Source organism: Equus caballus, chromosome 17, assembly GCF_041296265.1.
Source record: "Equus caballus isolate H_3958 breed thoroughbred chromosome 17, TB-T2T, whole genome shotgun sequence".
Classification (NCBI taxonomy): Eukaryota; Metazoa; Chordata; class Mammalia; order Perissodactyla; family Equidae; genus Equus; species Equus caballus.
In genome coordinates this window covers 58,413,387-58,435,027 of record NC_091700.1, presented here as the reverse complement: position 1 = coordinate 58,435,027, position 21,641 = coordinate 58,413,387, and the positions used below count along the sequence as shown (strand labels likewise).

At 34.6% G+C, this 21,641-nt stretch overlaps 1 pseudogene; it reads left to right on the top strand.

The window, feature by feature from the left end:
• Nucleotides 1-203: 203 nt before the first annotated feature.
• Nucleotides 204-20,472, top strand: LOC100064316 (cellular retinoic acid-binding protein 1 pseudogene; annotated as a pseudogene).
• The last annotated feature ends 1,169 nt before the right edge of the window (nt 20,473-21,641 follow it).

The following is a 21,641-nucleotide window of genomic DNA, read 5'->3' as shown; positions in this document are numbered from 1 at the left end:
CTATTCAGTCACAAAAAAAGAATGTATGATTTAAGTCTTTCAGTTGTAAAAAGCCTCCCCAGCAACAGTCATATAGTTTTCTTCATCTCTTTAGGAGCTATTGCCACTGCAATTGACTAGCTGTTTGGTGTCTTTATAAATTAGTAACGAGAAGCTAGGAGAGGGTATGTATGTACTGCCAGCATGTCCTCAGTTTTGAACATATGACAGTCTTTGCAATAGAATTTGTTAGCAAAGTCAGAACAACTGCTGAGTTACTGTCCTTCAGGTTTCGGGAAGAATTCGCTGCTTACGCCATAGTCTGTGAAGTGCTCTACTGTAATGAGATCTTTCGTTTCAGGTGTATCGAAGATGCTCTCATCCCAGCATCTCCCAAAGAACTTGGAAAGTTAGTATTTTGAAATAAACGAACAGATAATCAACAGAAAAATGTATTTCTAGTATGGGAATTTGCATCAGGTTTAACCAGCTTCTCTGAATCAAGCAAAATAGTTTAGCAATCAATGAAATGAAAAACAACTTAATAGCTGAAAACATTAATTTGAACACTTTTAGGGAATGTCTCAAAGGTAAATATCTATGGCCACGTACTGTTGATGAGTTACCAAATTTAGAAGAGAATTTACAAATATCCAATCAGGAAAGAAAATTAAAAAGGTATCTCTAAGGGAAAAATTATGACTCTTTGAAGCCTGACTTCACTTCTCCCAGGCAGGACTTAATGCCAGGAGACCTTCCTCAGACCACCTGAGGGGGAAAGACATGATCTGGAAATATTCAGTCACAATATTATTCAAGAATAAAGGTCTTCATTGTTAAGAAGGCAAAGCTCTCAGAGAATATAGATTCCTGTAAACCCTTCTGGAAAGTTAAGGAAAACTGTTTAATGAAGAAAATGTGTTTTAAAAGCCTTAATGTGGAAGTTTTGGTAGAGAGTGTTGGATTAATGTAATCTTAAAAACAGGCATTTAATTCCAGAACTTAGAAAACAACAACATTATAAACTTGAGGACAGATGAAAGGAAAACAACAGTCAATAAGAAAATATGAAAAAGTTGAATTGAAAAATCCAGATATTTATTATTTGAAGATAATAATACCCATGACATTACTACTTATAAAACTGTATGAATTAGATCCTATAATTATTCTCGTTTTCAAATGAGGAAACCAAGACCATAAAATTTACAAAAGAAAGAGTTACTAGTATTTATTTCTGAGAAGGAAGGACTAAAAGGATGAGAGATACAGATAAAACATTTTTATTCTCGTTTAATATTTTTCTTTATTTTGAAGTATTTTAAAATGTGTATGGATTATATTATAATAAATAAAAAGTTTAATTTTACAATAAATATATTAATGTGCAAATATTGTAATATAAACTGATATCTTTAATAGTGTTTGCAGTATCTTAGGAAATTTTACTGACTCATGATTCAATAACAGGGGTAGATAATTTGGCGTGTCCCAGCTCAGTTTAGAGGAGGAAATAGTAAAACTTTCTGTAGGTTAAGTCATTTTTACACAATCATAGTTTTCCCAAATTTTCCGAATTCAAATACCTTGTGTAATAGACAACTGGTACTATAACTAGGAAAGGACCCAAAGGAGCCATAAAGACAAAAGCCAATTTCATTCTTTCAATAAATATTTCTTTCATGAATGTTGAGTGGTGGAGAACCAGCAGTGAACAAAATAGACACGTGCTTTCCCTACATGAAAGTACATTCTATTTGAGAAGACAAAGGATAAACAGAAATACAACTTTATAACATAATGCTAGAAGGAGTGACATGAGGACTATGCATTTGTCTTCTGAGGTCCTCTGGGCACTAATAACCACTTACCAACCAATACCTGAAGGCCAAACGTGGATCAAAAGCTACTGGATATTCCTATTGCCTCCATATTGATTCAAGCTATAAGTGTTATTTTCTTATAACAAGTGATATATTTGGGGGAAAGACAACAACAGAAAGACAATGAATTCACGTGTCTTTATTATTGGTAAGAAGTTTACAAACTTAACACCATCATGATATTTACATAGTCCTGGTGTGCTTTCACTTAGAGGTATGTTTCCTTTTCCTACAAAACTCCTAGCAGCTGCTAAATGCTAATTAGGCCAAAAGATTGTAATAAAAACTTGACTAAATTATTTAGGAAATATCCCTTTACCATCTTCAAAGTATTCTTTGTTTTAAATCATATAGACTCTTCCTAAGGAGGATTGGTTTTACGCTATTCAGTTCAGCAGGTCCAAATATCTGATACAAACCTAAACAATTAATGGTGTGTTTCATAATTGCAGTGTACGCCTATTTTCCTGGTATCAGTCTGTTATAGCTTTGCCTAAACATTTTGTTTTTAATAAAGGCTAATAATGAACAGCTACAAAAAATAAACCAGAGGATTTGGTAGATGGTCATATTGTACTTCCAGTTTCTCCAACATCTTGTCTGATAATGTATGACATGTGTATGTTGTGAACAGACTTCTCACTTTAATAAATGATTTATCTGAAAGATAATCAGCAATGACTTCTCTTTCTTTTTCTGATCCTGTTCCAGGAAAGCATAACTAAGACTTTTTTTTTTTGAGGAAGATTAGCACTGAGCTAACATCTGCTGTAAATCCTCCTCTTTTTGCTGAGGAAGACCATCTTTGAGCTAACATCTGTGCCCGTCTTCCTCCACTTTATATGTGGGATGCCTGCCACAGCATGGCTTGATAGGGGGTGCATAGGCCCATGCCCAAGACCCTAATAGGCGAACTCTGGGCCGACTTAGTGGAGCACGCAAACCTAACCACTATGCCATGGGCTGGCCCAAGACTTTTGCTCTATGGACAGCAAATAGGCACTCAATAATTCAAATCATATTTGGATAGAAACATTTAGGGGCCGCTATTTCTTCTATTTTTAGGTGGTGGTGGGAGAAATACAGCTACTTCCCTGCTGGGATATTATTACATCACACAATTAGCACACCACTAGTGCTGCAGCGTCTAAGATGCATGAAGTATCCAGAGCGCCAATAGGCAGGTTCAATGCGAAATGGGGAGAAATTATAGGCAAGGTAGCGGCCTGCAAGAAGGGTGGGAATGGCTGAGCAGTCCTGCTGTAGAACTTGAAGAAAGTACTCTCATCACTCTTGCTGTGACGGTTTTGTCCTTCACTCCATCGTAGAAATCTAAAACTGTTTATTATATTTTATGGTCATTGCTTTTGTATTATGTGATAATGCTTTTCAATCACAATGAGCTAAAATGCATGTTTATAAAAAAATTAAGTACTGAATTCTGTTTCTCAGGAAATATGAAGATGAATGTGTAACTTGCACACTATGTTTATCAAAATTTACCTTCTAACCTGGGGACCAGATAACATCATTATTGCCCATAGCAGCATCTATTTCCAAAGCAGCACATGTTAATTTTTAAGACCTGAAGTTGGCACTCTAACTTGCTTAGCTCCAGAAAATGTATTTATATACCACTCTTTAAAGTCTGACTTTTCATTTAGATCAAATGACTGTTCTAATTTCATTTAACTCATTTTTGTTTTCAAATTTTATTTTGCATGTATGAAAAATGAAGTAATGATTACTAAAATGTCAGTTCCATTAGTAGAAGAGAAACTTCAAATTCACTTGAATGATGTCATTTTTGTTTCAGCTTAATTAAATATTTCAAGACAATATCAGATAAAAGAATTAAATTTCACAATGATTTGCTTTTCCCATAAAATTTTGGTAATCTAAATGAAGCTTAGGAAGTTCATTCTGTAGAAGCTGAAACATCTGACATCATTTTGAAAGCCATTATAAATTCAGCTAAAAAGTCTATGTTGAATTCAATCATTTGTTTTTGTGTTAGTATTTTGATGGAGTACAATATTATCATAACAACACTATTTTGTTACCAAATTAAGAAGAATGTGGAACAGAAATATGCTTGTAATTGGTTGTGGTACACATTATAATTTGTTACAAATTGTGAGTTTTTTCCAATTGAAACAGAAGTTGATTATAGAAATGTCTCCAATGTTCAATTGACATCTGAAACATCTCCAGGGGGGTTGCTTGTCTTGGAGAGGCAGAATTTTCTTTTCTGTAAAAGGAAGGCAGAATTTTCACTTCTTAGGGAAGTAAATTTCTAAATTATGAGAATATAAATTAATTAAACAGATTAGACAGAAAGCACACGTATGTATCAGTAGTTATAAGGAAAAAAACATACATAGCATTTTCTTAGAAATTAGAAATGGATGGTTAAGTCAGTATTTTAACAATTAATTTTAAAGAGCATATCATAAATGAGTAGGTGCTCCATAAGTGGAAGCTGTTATTATCGTATATCATAGTTATTGCCTCGTTAATAACCAAAATAATTTTATCTACTCTAATAATTTACAACTGTTCATTTGACTATTCAGAGTAACTGAAGACTGAGAAAAAAGAGTATCGGCAGTGTGGCAAGACTAGCAACTGGTTAAGAAATTAATCGAAATGGCAGATATGAAAAATATGTGCATTTGTGGTGACAGATTTGCTTGTTGTTAGGATGAGAAAAGGAGAATCAGGGATTGCTCTTACAGTCTCTAGACTAGAATTAAAGAGATGCAAATAGAATAAAAATGGCATTGAAAAAATGATAACCTAACCATTTAAAAGAACCCAAAAACATTTTCTTTTCTAGGTGACTGTACCTGTATTTGCTGTTTCTTTCCTATGACTGACTAAAACTAGTGTGCATCCTATAGGCTCTTTACAAGAGAGACAATATGGAGCTTAATCCTAAAAGCCCATAGTATTTCCATGTATCATAAAATTCTTTAAAAAAATCTTTCTCAGGAAAATATGGAACCAATATAAATTTTAGATTACTTCCAGATTTGACTTTTTCACTACATTGTTTCAATTTCCTCCAATGAAGTTCATTTCAATAGGGATTACGAGGCATAGTACAGATAGACATCTGTTTTTAATGAAAATATTTACTTTAAGTTAGAAAGCTAGTTGCTAGAATCCCAAGAGAGTTTTAGGCTATTTGTCAGTCCTGGAGAGAATTGGAAATTAAATGTCAAGAAAGGTTTTATAGTGGTCAACCTAGTGACGTAGTGGTTAAGTTTGCATGCTCCACTTCTGTGGCCCAGGGTTTGAAGGTTTGGATCCTGGGCATGGACCTACACACCTCTCATCAAGCCATGCTGTGGCAACATCCCACATACAAGATGGAGGAAGATTGGCACAGATGTTAGCCCAGGGCCAATCTTCCTCACCAAAAAAGGAAAAAGAATGGTTTTATACAATTGATTTTTGCAAACTTCTATCAATAATTCTGTACTTAATTAAAAATTTTACTGGCTTTCACCTGTTCTTACTTTAACAGGCCCCCAGGCAAATCTAGCTTGTTTTAAAAGTTCACAGAAATTACTTTTAAGGGTATTTTATCTAGGTTTTCTTCTGTAAGATAACATTATTCATAATAATGTTGTGTACCTTTTGAATCTGTTTACTCCCACAATTATAAAGAATACATTATAACAAACATTCTATTGGAATTCAACTTTTTTATCAGAAAAATATTTTTTTAAACAGTATCTTAAAATTTCTAGATGATAGCCTGATAGAAAAAAACATGACTCTGGATGTCCAAAGATACCCAGACTTTATAATATCACTCATTCGTTATTTACACTTGATAAAGTCACTTAAACATGAATGTCTTTGATTTCTCAGTTCTAAAATGATAATGCATAAATAGATGATAATCTTATGAAGATTTAATCCAAATATAAGATACTCTTATTGTATATTCAATACAATATTAAGTGCATTTTTATCAACTGCTGGTTTCCTAATTTCCAAAGTTATAGCAGGTCTTTCTAATCTACTGTTGTTAATCTATTGTTGATTTTCATTTCATTCTCCGACGTAGATATACTAAATCATTTTGTTCTTTATTTTTCCTAACACAACGTATGATCTTTTATTTCATTGTCTTAGCTTATATTTCCCTCCTTCTAGAAGGGTTCTGTATAGCCCAGTATTTCTAAAATAATTGGACCCATGAAAGTTATTTTCCTATACTTGTGGGAAATTTTTTCTAACAATTTAAGTGTTCTCTTAAATGTTCTATTTGAGGATTTAATCTTGATTACCAGTAACTTTCTTACATTCACTCATTTGAATAACCACATATACCTCTGTCACTTAACTCAGATCCCTGAGTGAAAATTACAGAAGAGGTCTCCTCTGTCAGCCATTTCTAGAATAGTACCCATGGCTACATCATTCTCTCTACCATTACTTTGCTTTATTTGTCTCCACAACTTGTATTACAGCCTAATATTCTATACATTTACTTGTTTATTACTTCATTTTGTCTCCTCTTCACTAAAATATAAACTACCTGAAAAAACAAACTTTACTTATCTTGATTCCCACTCTACCAAGCACCAGCTGTTTCCAACCACAGATACTAAATATTTCCTAAATAAATGAGCAAATTGAAAAATTAATAATTTAGTAAATGAACGAATTAGTGTATAAATGATTAAATAAATTAGTAAACAAGGAAAAGGATAATCTATATATTTGTAAATAAAATATTGAATATTTTCTACACACCAAAAAACATTTCTGCTTTCAAAAGGCTAAAATGAATTAGGCTCTTCAACAGACTTAAAGCAAGAATTTCACAGTGAAAAGTGGATAGGGCAAGAAATTTTAAGTAGTGTAGGGTGTAGATCATTCAGATTCATGGAAACCATAACCATGTGTGTTTCTACCTCCAATGACCACTTCCAGACACGTAAATCATTTCCTCTACCTTCTGTGTGTGACCCACTAAGATCTGTTCTTCACCTTACAATCAGGTAACAGCCCTAATAATCAGCAGCCAGAGACCTAGTACATTGAGTAGAGTGCTGGACTCCCCTTGGCACTATTGCCAAGCATCACAATTTATGTACCGTAAAGCTATAAATTTCTAATTTGACCGTAGTGGAGCGTCATGCCAAAGAGGAAGTCATGACTTTGCACAGACTTTGAAGCCTAGATAATCTTTTCCAAAACCACTATTCATCCAAAGTATAAATGAAAGCCAACAAAAGTTCTTGATAATCGCTCAGAAAAACTTGCATTCTACCACTTCAGACCATCCTGAAATTTGCTCATCTGTTCATTTGTTTTAATTTGAATTCTTGCTTTGGGATTTGAGAACTGTAATCCAGTTTCTATATAAACGTTTGGCCATATTAATCTGACAGACACACATTTCCTTTTCTTGATTTCTTAGATTTTAATTTTCCTCTCGTTTTTCATCTTCATTTTCTTCTTCGTGTTGGCATTTTGGGAGAGAGAGTCTTATTTGGTAATGATCTTAAGAGAAATACATCCCCAGCAAGACCAGCCCCAGACATCACCAGTCCTGTGATCTTATGCAAGTTACTCAAGTTATCTGAGGTTCAGTTTCATCATGAACTGGTAAGTATTACCAGTCTTTTTATAGTCATTTACATTTTACCAGTCATTTACAGTTGTAAATGAGGCAATGATACTAAAATAAATAATATTCATAATTTTGGTAATACGGTCCAACAAATTTATCTTACAAATATTAAATAGCAATCAAATACATAACAGGACCAAAAAAGGCCTCACAGATAAAAGAAAGAAAGTAAATCTATTTTATTTATGAAATAACAAAAATTAATAACAAAGAATATTTAAGTAACGCATTTTATATTCTAAAATATCAGTGGCAAAGTCATTCGATTCTTTTAAAAAATCAACAAAAATTTAAAATTTCCATTTGCCTGTGCTATCTCTTCCTTCTGTTAATACAGGGCATCTTTAATTCCATTTACAACAACCTAACGGTAAAGGAACGCACATTCTTTTTCCAAAATTAAAATGATTACTTCAAACTTAGATAACTAAAAGTCAATCCCACAACAAGATTTTCTTTAAGATGATGATGAATATAAAAACACAGGCCTTTAAATTTGTTTGACTAGATTAAAAAGTAATGACGTTTCCTTTTTAACATGCCCTATTCATGCCTACAGAGCAATACATTGCCAGATATAGATTATGGATAATATGTATTAGATACATTTGAGAATTATTTAAAGGGAATAGGCTTTTGAAATTCAAAGATAAAAATATAATCTTTTTAAAAATAAAGCAATTTAAAGTATTTAATGGAAATGTCATTTTAGGCTCCGTCCAAAATAAAACATATGGTAATTATTAATCTGCAAATCATTAGTCATAGTATCTAAAATAATACTTGTAAAATTTTCCAAAATTAGGCCAAGCTCATTTGTCATTATATGCTAATATAATTGCCACATTATATTGGTTCTTCAACAATGAAATGTTCAGTTGACAGTCAACCATAAGGATGTAGCCATCAATCAAGGAAGAACCAGAAGATCTCTTGAGGATTTTCCTTAATGTTGAAGCAATCTGCATCATAGAAAATGTCACCTTCTCTTTCTCTGTGATGTTTTTGCTCATCCCTAGAGTGATAAGTTTCCACATCTGCCTCTGTTTCTCCAGTAGCACATTGGTTCTCTCTCAAAGTCCCAACTAGAAATGGGTTTTAAATGGATATCTACAAATCTATACCATAACTGCTACCTTGGATATTTCTTAAACAATAGGGTTGTACTTTTTACAATCTGTCTATTTGTTAAGTGACCAAGAGGGTCTTACCATTCTCCTCAGCTTGACTAAAGTTGACAGGTTTCTTCCTGTTTCTAGGCCCCTGATGTCCCTTTCCTCATTTACTTCAGAAAACTTGAAATTGCAAAGTCTGTCTCTGCCCTTTGAGATATAAATCTTCTCCCAGCCACTTGCCAATTTTACAATCCAGGAATGCCTTTCTCAAGGATCAAGGTGACATCTCTTTGAATTTAATCATCAAAAAATATAGTGCCTTTATCTCCCAGTCTCCGTGGGAAGGCAGGAATCTAATTTCCGTAAGTGTCAACTAGCAAACACAGATGACCCAATCACATTCACCAATCTCCACCTAATGTCCTCCAGTACTTTCCACTAGCTCACCCCAGCACTTGAAAACTCTCCTGCCTCTTGTGGCAGTGGATTTGGGTTCAGTCTCTCTCCCTTCCTGCAGTAGTCTTGCATAAAGTTTTCCTGGCCTGTGTAATTCTATCCAGTGCAATTTTCTTTGACACGGGCCTAAATATGGTATTATCCAAAAGACAAAATTTACTTATATTGCCTCTGAAAAATATTTCCTATTTCTTTTCCTGCTTTTCTTTTTATGGAAGACTAAGATATGATTGCCTCTCAGTCCTGGGGTATTAGTAAAGAGTGAAAGGACCAGGGATATTAAAAGAAGGCGCAGCTACCTATTGATCCATGGACTTCAGGAGTGGTGAAAACTCAAGCCAAGCTACTCCATATACTCTCTTCTAATGTAATTACAAGTTAAAATTCTTTATGAACGTTTAAAGCTCATGTAAGTCAAGCAGTGTTAAGTAAAAGTATTCTTAAAACGGGGTTTGTTCTCTTCCATGATTTCATGGTGAAGAAACTTGTCATTTTAAGATTCCACATATACCTATGTTGCAATATCTTGATTTCAAAATCTTAACTGTTATACACACATCAGAGGATCTCATCTCTGGTGCAGATAGTTTTAGGGAATTTAAGGATGAACACTCTGGCCTCTTTGATCTTGTGAAATTTTATCCAGCATCCATTAGCATGGGTGCATGTGTACTGTTTATAAAGATATTGGATAGTTTTCCTCATATTTTCAAAGAAATTGAGGAATATTGCCAATGGGAGTTGGAAAGGGCATCAAAGATTCCTCCTTATGTGTAAGGTTGAAGATGAAGACTAGTTTTTATGGATTAAATGGTGAGGCTTTGTCTACTTCAATTCCTTTGTTTTTGTGAAAGTAGTAGATCGAGTTATTTTTTAGGTCTTTACCAAATGGGCTAAGTTATGTCCAATCTTATCTAATATAAAGTAAAAAAATATACATATATATGTATTTATGTATATACGTAAAATGTCCGACCCTATTTTTCATGTGCTGAGAACTCCTCGCTCCCTCTTCTTCCCCTTGTGACACACACATCTGGGAAAGGTAGTAAGAAATCTGGGTGCTCTTTCCTTTGGCACCAGCAGGAGATTGAATCCATGAAAGCATCTGCCAGTGCAGGGACCCTCATTCCAACTCCATCCCCTCATCATAATGAATACACCAAAACCAGTCTACTTTTCCTTGATTTTTTAAGCCATTTTGGTCTTGCTTGAGATGTCTGCCTTGCTCTCCCCAGAGACGTTAGTTACCTAAGTAATAAACATTATCCTACCTTCTTGGTGTGTGTGGTATCATCAGTCTCACCATTCAAACCAAATTTTCGATGTGGGTCTCTCCTGATCTGTTTTTGCAAGATATATCTATGTATATCCATATAATATCTATCTATATAAAATGAAGAAAGAAAGAGTGATCTTTCTCAGAAATCTCAAATTTTTTTCTTAATGTAAGTCTTTGGTGGGTTTAATGGAGAAAAAGTTTGCAAAGGGTGTAAACATTCCATATATTTGTAGCTCCAAAGAGAACCCTATATTCTGACTAGCTATAAGTTTTTCCCAATTGTTAGTTAGTCTGGATGAAGTTTTCATCTAGCTGCATTTATCTCAGGTAAACAATTGCCCTCTGTCCCAGGTAAAGAAGTTCTCGCATCCCATCTCTCCTTGCAGCCATCTGTTCCTTCTCAGATGTAAGATTAGCTGGTTGTCCTGTGCCATTTTCTCCTTGATTGATTAAAGAAAAATTATGATTATGCAATTTGTCTGACTTTAAAAAAAATATTTTCCCAGGGTAGGATCAACAATCTTTTCAGTTCTCCACATCCTCAAGTGAAAACTGTAAATCAGTTGTTTATAAGCGCACTTTTGAACATCTGGATTACAGCTGGAATCTAAATTTGAGAGTATCCTACTAAACTAACTGTTGTCCCAATGGCATTCCTCTCTATTTAGAAACAAAATTAAGAAGATCATAATAGAAATGGTTAATTGTTCCTTTATTTTTTACTTTATTGCTCTTTTTTAGATAATTTGTATTTTTAAATCTAATTCTATTGTTATTGGTCCTTAAATGCAGATAATAACTCCTTTTAAGGAGTGCTCTAAAATTAATCGAGTAAACAGAGAGCATTTAAGATTAAGACAATGTGTTACAAAAATATTATATAATGTCATTGATTTGTTGTGACTCCAGCCCATCTATACTTATGTTATCTTAAAGTTCTATCATAAGGGTTTTTGATATTTTGGCACTGGTACTGTTGTAAATAAGCTCTAGCCAGCCCTGGTGGTCTAGTGGTTACAACTTCGCGCTCTCATCACTGCCGACTGAGTTCACTTCCCTGGCAGGGAACCACACCACTCTCTGTCAGTTTGTCATACTGTGGTGGCTTCATGTTGCTGTGATGCTGAAAGCTATGCCACCAGTATTTCAAATATCAGCGGGGTCACCCATGGTGGACAGGTATCAGCAGAGCTTCCAGACTAAAACAGACGAGGAAGCAGGACCTGGTCACCCACTTCCAAAAAAAATGTCATGAAAACCATTAGAATAAAAGCCTCAGAGCATGGTCTGATATAGCACCAGAAGGTGAGAAGATGGCGCAAACAGAACAGGCAGGGTTCTGTTCCACTGTACACAGGGTTGCTAGGAGTCAGAATTAACTGGATGGTGCTACAAAGAATAAGCTTGAGAGTCTGTCTAATTGTTTCTAAACAAATAGATCTATTTCTTTCTATTTTACTCTTTAAGCAACAATTTAAAGGAATCAATGTTAAAGGCAGAAAAAGACTATTCTCACTTTGATCTCAAGTACTTGAAGCAGTATATTTTATAATAGATTTTTAATTTACTCAAATCGTTTTATGACTAATGGAATCACTGATTAACTTTGTCAAAGAAATATACGTAATTTCACTGTTCTACTCAGAAACAGAAATTTAATTTGTGGCAAATATGAAAAATGAGAGTATTCAAACAAATTTATGTTTCACCCAAATTAGAGTTTGAGTTTAATCCAAGTATCAAGCTCCATGAAGCCTATAAGAATTTTTTTTAATTTCACTCCAACCACTTAGCATAGAGTGATACAATGAGAATTACTTCACTGTGTATTTATACACCTTTGTTTTAAAGTGAATTAAATGGCACTTTGCTTTTGTCGTTTTTCTCCCAAAAAACCCATAACCCCTGTCTAATCATGAGAAAAACATCAGATAAATTACAATTGAGGGACATTCTACAAAATACCTTACCAACACTCCTCAAAACTCTCGAAGTCATCAAAAACAAAGTCTGAGGATTGTCATAGCCAAGAGGACCCTAAGGAGATATGACAATTAAATATAATGTGGTATCCTGCATAAGATCCTGGAACAGAAAAAACATACTAAGTAAAAATTAGGAAAATCTGAATGAGGTATAGATTTTAGGTAATAAAAACAGACCAATATTGATTCTGTAATTGTAACAAATACATCACACTAAAGTAAGCTCTTAATAATAGACGGAATTGAATGTTGAGTATATGGAAATGCTATTCTTTATATTTTTAATGTATATCAGAAACTGTTCTAAATAAAATGTTTTAAAAAATTGGAAAACAATAGTATGCTCTTAACAATAGAGCTTAAAAATACATGAAGTAAAAATAGATTTGAAAGGAGAAATGACAATGGCAATATTTTCCTGAGAAACTTTTATCCCACAAATTGTGATATGCTCTTTAGTTATTATTATTCAAATATTTTTACTTAACTTCTTTGACTGAGTTATTTATATGTTTGCTGCTTAATTTCCAAATATTTTCAGATTTTTCTATATATCTCATTGTTATTGATTTCTAATTTAGACCCATCCTGCCAGAGAATATATACTGTAAAATTCTCTCCTTTGAAATGTATTAACAGCTTTTTATGGATCATCACGTGGCTTATCTTAATGACTAGACCTTGTGCCCTTTAGAAGAATGTGTATTCTGATGTTATATTTTTAAAACAAATTTCTGTAGGATTAAGATGTCTTATTTCTCTAAAACTGTATCCATGTTGCCTTCATTTTCTATGCTACCAAGTTTTAGATTGGTGGTTTGATAGGTGTGATTATTGTTGTTATTTTTTTTCTTTTTCAGAATTTTAAAGAGCATCCACTGTCTTCTGGATTCTGTGGGTCTCCTGAAGAGTCAGCCACCAGTCTGTGATGCCCTTCTGTGTGTTTGCGCATGTCTGTCTGTGTGTGTGTGTTTGTGTGTATCTGTGCTTTTCTGTTTCGGGTTAACTGAACTCTTGTATCAGATGGTTGAAGTTTTTCACTAGTTTTGGAAAAGCTAAGCTATTAAAAGTCTTAAAACATTGCTTTTGCCCCCTTTCTTTCATCTCTTCTCCCAAGATTACAAATATATATGTTATAACTTTAAACTATGTTCCATATCTCCCTTTTTGGGGGTATCTTCTGTTCATTCTTTTGTTCTCTCTGTGTAGACATTTTGCACTGATTTTTCTTCAAGCTCCCCAATCATTTCTTCTCCTGTATTCAGTCTCTAGTTAAACTTAATCTGTTCTTAGTTTCAGATATTGTGCTTTTTAGTATAATGTGATTTGATTTTAATATATTGCTCTGTTTTGCTTAGATTCTCCATCATTTCTTCGAATTTCTCAATGTATTCATACTAATTATTTTATAATTCTTGTCTGCTAGTTCCTACCCATGTATCATTTGGGATTTTGCTTCTACTATATCCTCACTTTCTTGATCCTTTCACATTTTCATGCTTCCTTTATCATCATATTTTCTCTTATATGTGGAAATTTGTTTATAAAAGCAATGCAGATCAGAGTTTGATTTAGTTTCATCAAGGGATGATTCACCTTTGTTCACTGAGGAAGCTAGTATGGACAGCTAGTCTCCTGAATCCAGCTCAACTTGCTGTTTTAGTTAGATACAGTCTGCCTCTGAGTTCAAATGCCCTGATCACAAAATCTGTCCTGTGTATGCTGCAGGACTCTCCCTCTAGTGACATTTTTATTGCCTAAAAACCCTGTGAGCGTGGACGATTTCACTTCTTCTTCCCATCCCTCAACAAATAGCCAATGGAAAAATTGGCCATGCATTTGGGGATGATCTAGATTCCAATCTCTTGGGCAAGATTACACAACTGTCAAAAGGTCTGCTGGTCTCCTCTCACCAAGTCCCCCTGCAGACCGCAAGCCCTCACCTTAGCCTTTGCCTATACTCAACAATCACCCCTGGAGACAGGGAAACAGGAATGGCCAACAATCTCATCTCAAAACCAGGTAGGATTCTTGCTTCTCTGAAGTTTTAATTCAACTAATCTTGTTTCCTTCCATAGTTATCTGCTGTACTTCAAAATATGATATTTCCAGATTATTCTAGTTGTTTCAATCGCTATCTGACATACTGTAACTAGACTTGGAGATCCTATACCTGCTTTCAAAATTCTTCAATGATTCACCATAGTTTAGGAATAAATTTTTTTAAATAAAACATTCTTTTGATTAGTATATAAACTCATTCATCTACTACCCTTTGAAACAATGTTTCATATTAATTTTCTTTCATTCACTTTCTACCAATAAAATGTACAGAGACTTGCATTTCCTGATATATCAGACTGTCTCACAATTCTTTCCTCTCAGAATTGCCTGATATTCAGGGCTGGCCTGGTGGTGCAGAGGTTAAGTTCACACATTCCACTTCAGTGGCCCAGGATTTGCTGGTTCAGATCCCAGGTGCAGAGCTACACACCACTTGTCAAGCCATGCTGTGGCAGGTATCCCACATAGAATAGGGGAAGATGGGCATGGATGTTAATTCAGGGCCGGTCTTCGTCAGCAAAACAAGGAGGATTGGTGGCAAATGTTAGCTCAGGGCTAATCTTCCTCAGGGGGAAAAAAAAAAGAATTGCCTGATATTTTCTGTGCTCAGTTCACTCTTACTTATTTTTTCTTCCCGTTGAACTATTACAATTTCTTCAAGGGTCAGTTCACATTACACATTCTCAGGAGATGCATATTTCTAAATTTAATTAGATTTCTCTCCTTTGTGCTATTATAGTATTCAAAGCATGAACGTTTTTTAAGTTCATCATGTTGGAAAATGTAAAATGACAATTTATATAGGATCTTTTTTTCTTCCAGTTCTGTTGAAATATAATTGACATGCAGCACTGTATAAGTTTAAGGTGTACAGAATAACTTGATGTATGTATAATATTGTGAAATGACTACCACAAGTTTGGCTAACATCCATCACTTCACATAGTTACAAATTTTTTTCCTTGTGATGAGGACTTTCAGGATTTACTTGTAGCAAATTTCCAATGCACTGTTGACAATAGTCATCATATTGTATGTTACATCTCCAGCAACCATTCATCTTATTACTGGAGGTTTATACATTTTGACCACTTTGGGACCTATTTCTCCCTACTCATCTATCAGCCTTAATAGAAAAGTACTTTGTACATCTCAATTTCTAAAACCAGGCAATGCAAATAATTAAATGAGGTATATTCACAGAAACCTAATTGGAAAATTTATATATAACATTATATATAATTGTCACCCTTAATATAAATAGATAGTATGTTAACAACCACCAGACCATGGAAAAGCAAAGAGAATATCTGTGGGATTTCATGCCAGTATGGTACAATTTTCAAGGCTCATGCACTTGCAATCAATTGTTTTTTAATCCAGGAGAAACAGTTGAAACAAGAAAAATAAAGATTTCTAGATTTCTTAAGGAATTTGCACCATCTCTTAAATTTTATGATATATTAGACCAGCCCTCGAGAGATTTTTGCAGAAAGTGATTCCAGATAAGAAATATTAAAATTAGAATTGCTTTATGTTTCTAAAAGAGCAATAATATAAAAAATATAATATCACTAAAAGTTTACATTTTGATCAAATTTGGCTTCTTCCTATGTAAATTTCATGTTTCAAAAGTTGGATGAATATCCAAAATATTAAGTGAAAATAAACAAGTAAAACGTTTTTTTAATATTAAATATAAATGTAAAAATATGAATATTATATACAAATTTTGTATTAGTGATAAATGTGTTTAAAATGGGTGCTGTTCATCTATGTATTTATTTTTAAAAAGAAATTTTATTTTGTTATTATTATTTTTTTTGTGAGGAACATTGGCCCCGAGCTAACATCTGTGCCATTCTCCTCCATTTTATGTGGGACGCCGCCACAGCGTGGCTTGATGAGGGCTGCTAGGTCCGTACCTGGGATCTGAACCCGTGAACCCTGGGCCGCCGAAGTGGAGCATGCGATCTGAACCACCTTGCCACCGGGCTGGCCCCTTAAAGAATGAAATTTTAAATGGTTTCACTAGACAACTTGAAAATAATTTAAATCGGGCTTTAAAGGAAATTTATAAATATTTTAAGATTTCACTTATTTTTATTATTTATAGATAGTATATATTCTGATAACATAAACCCAAGCACAGATCCAAATCAATATGACTTTTTCTTTAAAAGTTTATATATATATTATTCACAAGGACAAAAAGGCATGTATTTTCCTGTCTTATTTTATATTGATGTGCAACAAAATGATAATTAATATTGATTATAACATAAATATTTACTAATTTTTATATCTAAAAGTTTTTATAGTCTGAAAGTTTTCTGTTCTAAAAGCTTCCAGCAGCCAAACAGTAATTACAACACATTAAGGGGGCTGGCCCAGTGGCATAGTGGTTAAGTTCACACACTCTGCTTCCATGGCCTGGGATCCACAGGTTTGGCTCCCAGGCACAGACCTAGCACTGCTCATCAAGACACACTGTGGCAGCATCCCACATAAAATAGAAGAAGATTGGCACAGATGTTAACAATCTTCCTTAGGCAAAAAGAGGAAGATTGGCAACAGATGTTAGCTCAGGGCCAATCTTCCTCACAACAACAAAAAACAAAAGAAAGAAAGAAAAGAACACATTAATATAGCTGAATTTTTCTTCTGTGAGGACAAAGCAAACAATTACATCAGGTTTTTTTTTTCTCCCACAGAATCGGATGCAAGTGTGAATCATTTCACCACAAATTTCATGCAGAGTAGTTCCTTCTGAGTCCAAGTCTGTATTAGTTTGCTAGGGCTGCCATAAAAAAGTACCACAGAGTAGGTGGCTTAAACCACAAAAATTGATTTTCTCAACAGTTCTAGAGGCTAGAAGTTGGAGATCAAAGTGTTGGCTGGTTTGATGTCTTCTGAGGCTCCCTCCTTGGCTTTAGATGACTGTCTCCTCCCTGTGTGTTCACATGGTCTTCCCTCTGTGTGTCTGTGTCCTAATATCCTCTCCCTGTAACGACACTACTCATATTGGATTAGGGGCCCCCTAATGACCTGATTGTAACCTAACTACCTCTTGAAGGACCCTAACTCCAAAGGCTGTCACACTCTGAGGTACTGGGTGCTATCAGCTCAACATATGAATTTTTGAAGAACACATTTCAACCTGTAACAAGGTCCTAAAGTAAATGCCACTGTTTCATTCCCACATTGTTATATGAATGATGTGAAAATAAAGTCTTAATCATAGAACAAATTTAATGAAGAAATGTGACTGAAAATTACTTGAAAAGTAGATGAGTCATGATGGTGAAATTAACAGGCTCACTATATTTTGTTACACTTGGAATGAGAAGTATAATCTTTCATCATTTCTATTTTTTTTGTTAATTTCTGTTTTGTATACATGTTTGTTTATTAGTCACAGCTTACAGAGGTGGACGCTTGCTGCTCCCATGACTTTGTGGCCTATGTACTAACCATGGTACCTGCACAGGATGTATCACAGTGCTGGGGCCTGAGTAATCAACCCACTTAATTAAAAACAGGAAATAATTTTACTCTCAAACGCCTATGAAATATGTATCAGTATATGTGATGTTTAAGCGATGTCTTTTAATAATCACAATTTTATAAATATGACTTTTTTTCAAGGCTTGGTAACAAAGTTAGGATGTGTATATCAGGAAGACTCTCACTTCCTGATGCCAAGTTCCAGAAGCTTGGGTTAAAGGACATAAACTTACTTTAATTCTTGCATCAGTTAGTGCATGTAGAGATGCCATAAAATATATTGAACTATTTGCCTTTGTACTATGCTCAATGATTTTTTCATTAACTCCACCTCTTTTCTAGCATGCTAGTGGCTTCCATGTGAGAATACCTTCTAGAGCCATACTTCAAATAAAAAACTCATCACACTGACAACCTGATACTAGATGAAGGCCTCCAGGTGAAGCCTCCTCTTCACTGGCATCAAACATGAGAACGCCAGCTTCTAACACTGCAGTAGTTTTATAAGATGAAGTCGTCTCTAAGTTTATATTCAAGTTTTATAGACAGCCCAAGTATTCCCTTTCCAATTTTCAACATTTCTTTTCTTGCTATTGATTTATCATGATACAATGCAGTTTTGTAACATATCCATTTGAAATAACTTACATTATACCATTTTATGACTGTAACAATTAGTGTATTAAGCAATTTCTCATATCCTTCTTATTTGTTTAGTTTCTTTAATTGTTATGGTTATTTTCATATCATCTCCTGAGTCGGTACTTGAGCTATTTCCCTGATGCAATCCTGATTAGCCTTCCCCTAACGAGGGCTGTTGCAGACTCCCAATGAATGCCTATAAAACTTATTGCAGCATTCAGCTTCAAACAATTGCTAATTTCTTCCTTAATTCCAGGCATTACCTAGGGATCATTTAAAATATACTTATTAAATTTCTAGGATTAGAATAATGATCTCAATTATATAAATATGTGAATACAAAAACGGAATTGTACTCTAATCTTTATGTCTCAAAAACGCGCAAATAAGAAACTATCAACATCTTGACATATGTATTTTTTAAACATTTACATTCGGTAACCTACAGCCACTTCTAAAAGTTAAATATAAAGAAGAGAGCTTAATTTTAGGTTGAAACTTAGCAAGGCTTTAAAACAGCGAGGTCAGGCATCTGCAGAATGTCATCAAGTAAAATACTTTTTACATTAATTTTAAGGGAAAAGCATAAAAGTCATTTTCGGCATGAGAGATTGGTAGAACTAGACACATCAAGTCAGAATAGGCAAAATCCTTTGACAAAAGCCACAGTCATAAACAGCTCTCTAGCCCTATAAACCTGTGAAAGTATAGATTAACTCTAGTTCTTCATAAAATGAAACCTTATTTACCCCATGCCTGAAACTTGAGAAAGCAGGGGAAACACCATGTATTTGCAAATATTTGTGTTAAGCATATTTTCATAGAAGATTTTTTTTAAAAAAAAGAAGGGAGGAAACTTTTAGGAAAGTTAGTAGTCATGTGTCAGGCTCTGGGCTAAGGATTAAGGACTCAGTAGATAAAATACCACGCTTTACACTTTTATAGTGAAGTAGAGAATGATCCAGTAATTGCGTTAGAAATCTACTGCTAATCTCCACCTTGCAGCTTCGAGTGTGCCTGCCGCCGCCTCCCTGTCACCACCACCACTGCCACCACGCCCAACTTCGCGGACACCTGGAAGCTGATCAGCAGTGAGAATTTTGACGAGCTACTCAAGACGCCGGGCGTGAACGCCATGCTGAGGAAAGTGGCCGTGGTGACTGAGTCCAAGCCGCACGTGGAGATCCGCCAGGATGATCAGTTCTGTATCAAGACATCCACCACGGTGTGCACCACCAAGATCAACTTCAAGGTCGGAGAAGGCTTTGATGAGGAGACAGTGGATGGACGCAAGTGCAGGAGTTTAGCCACTTGAGAGAATGAAAACAAGATCCACTGCACACAAACTCTCATTGAGGGGGAGGCCCCAAAACCTACTGGACCTGCGAGCTGGCCAGTGACGAGCTCATCATGAAGTTCGGCGCCCACGACTTGGTCTGCACGAGAATTTATGTTCGGAAGTGAAGATGGCTGGCTTGCTCCTGCTTTGGGGGTGGGATGCATGTTCCCCTAGGAATCTCATAGGTCTGAGCTGCCAGTGGACCTCCCCTTCCCCTGTATCAACAGTAGGCGATCCTGTTTTCCCCACAACAGTGTTGTAGTGTTTTCTCCCAAGGCCTTCGTGCCTCTGTGTCCCTGGTGCTCTGTAGTTTAGTACCTGCGCGGTTTCATTGGTCATTACACTGGTTGGACACAGCTCAAGAAAAAAAATAAGAAAGGAAAAGAAATCTATGCCAAAAAAAAAAAGCGAAAAAGCACATCTTTGGCGTTGTTTTTCTTGATGGGTTGATTGGGTGTACCCATAAAAATAAAACATAAAAATGTATTTCCGAAATAAAGATAGGGATTATATCAAACTGCAAATATATACTGAACTGCACCATCATGTGAACTGGTATGGTAGAAATGATGTAAAATATTTATGACATTTAAATTATATGACATAAATTGACAAAATAAATTAATGATGTTAGATTAATTCCAACTAATGTTCATTTAAAATATGAGTTGTAAATGAATAAAGATGACAAATATAATATTTAACTTGAATGTTGTTGAAAATATACTCTCCCTTTAGATCACTGATCATTTAAAAGGGCCTCGACCAAGAGATTTATTGAACCAGAGTATTTCTGTCTGCATACAGTTGAAGTGGTTATAGAATGTTTCCAGACCTAAAGATTATCCAAGTCTGGCCCTCATTCATTTCGAGGAAAACTTTTCCTCAAAATATTTCTCTCAAATGTTTTGTTTCATGCAAGCAAATACCAGATGCATGTGCATGTTCTGGGAGGTCAAGCAATAGTTCATTGAGATAATTTTATAATAATTTATATTTTGAAAGAAAATGAATGTATTTACTTGCAAAATAAACAAGGACATCGCAGCACATGTAGAAGGCTAAGACAGGTCAAATCAAGTCACATATATTGACACTAAGGCAAGCACTGTTTAATTATAGAAATATCCAATTATAGAAGAGAGCTCAAAGTCAAAATACAAGTCGCTTTTTCGAACTTACCCAAATATCAGTCCCAGTGTTAAAGACAACCATTTCTGTTGCATGTTTTAAGAAATGTGATGGCTGAATTTAAGAATATCATTATCTATATATGTCTATATATCCATGTTTATATTTCTATTTCAATATTTTATAATAAGCAGAGTTACATTATTAGATCTGTTCTGGAACTTGTTTTGCTTTTTTTTTTTTAACTCTAATGATATGTAACATAAATACTTTATACCTGTATATATATGGGTTTAACTTACTCTTTATAAGTTCTGATTATTATTATAAGATGTGAGTGTGCCATTATTAAGATACTTAGTTTTAGATATCTGGGCAAATAATTTATTTCCTTATTTTTATCTTGTAAACAATTTTGTAATGATGATGAGAGAGAGGGTGAGACGGAAGAGTGATAGTTATTGCCCTCCGTTGACCTGGGGAAAAGTGAATGCAACCCAAGTTTAGAGATCATTCTTTACTCATTTAAGCCAATCCATAGGGACCCTTTGTCCTTGTCAGTGACTGATTTAAGCAAAAGCCTTTGACCTATTCTAGCCAAT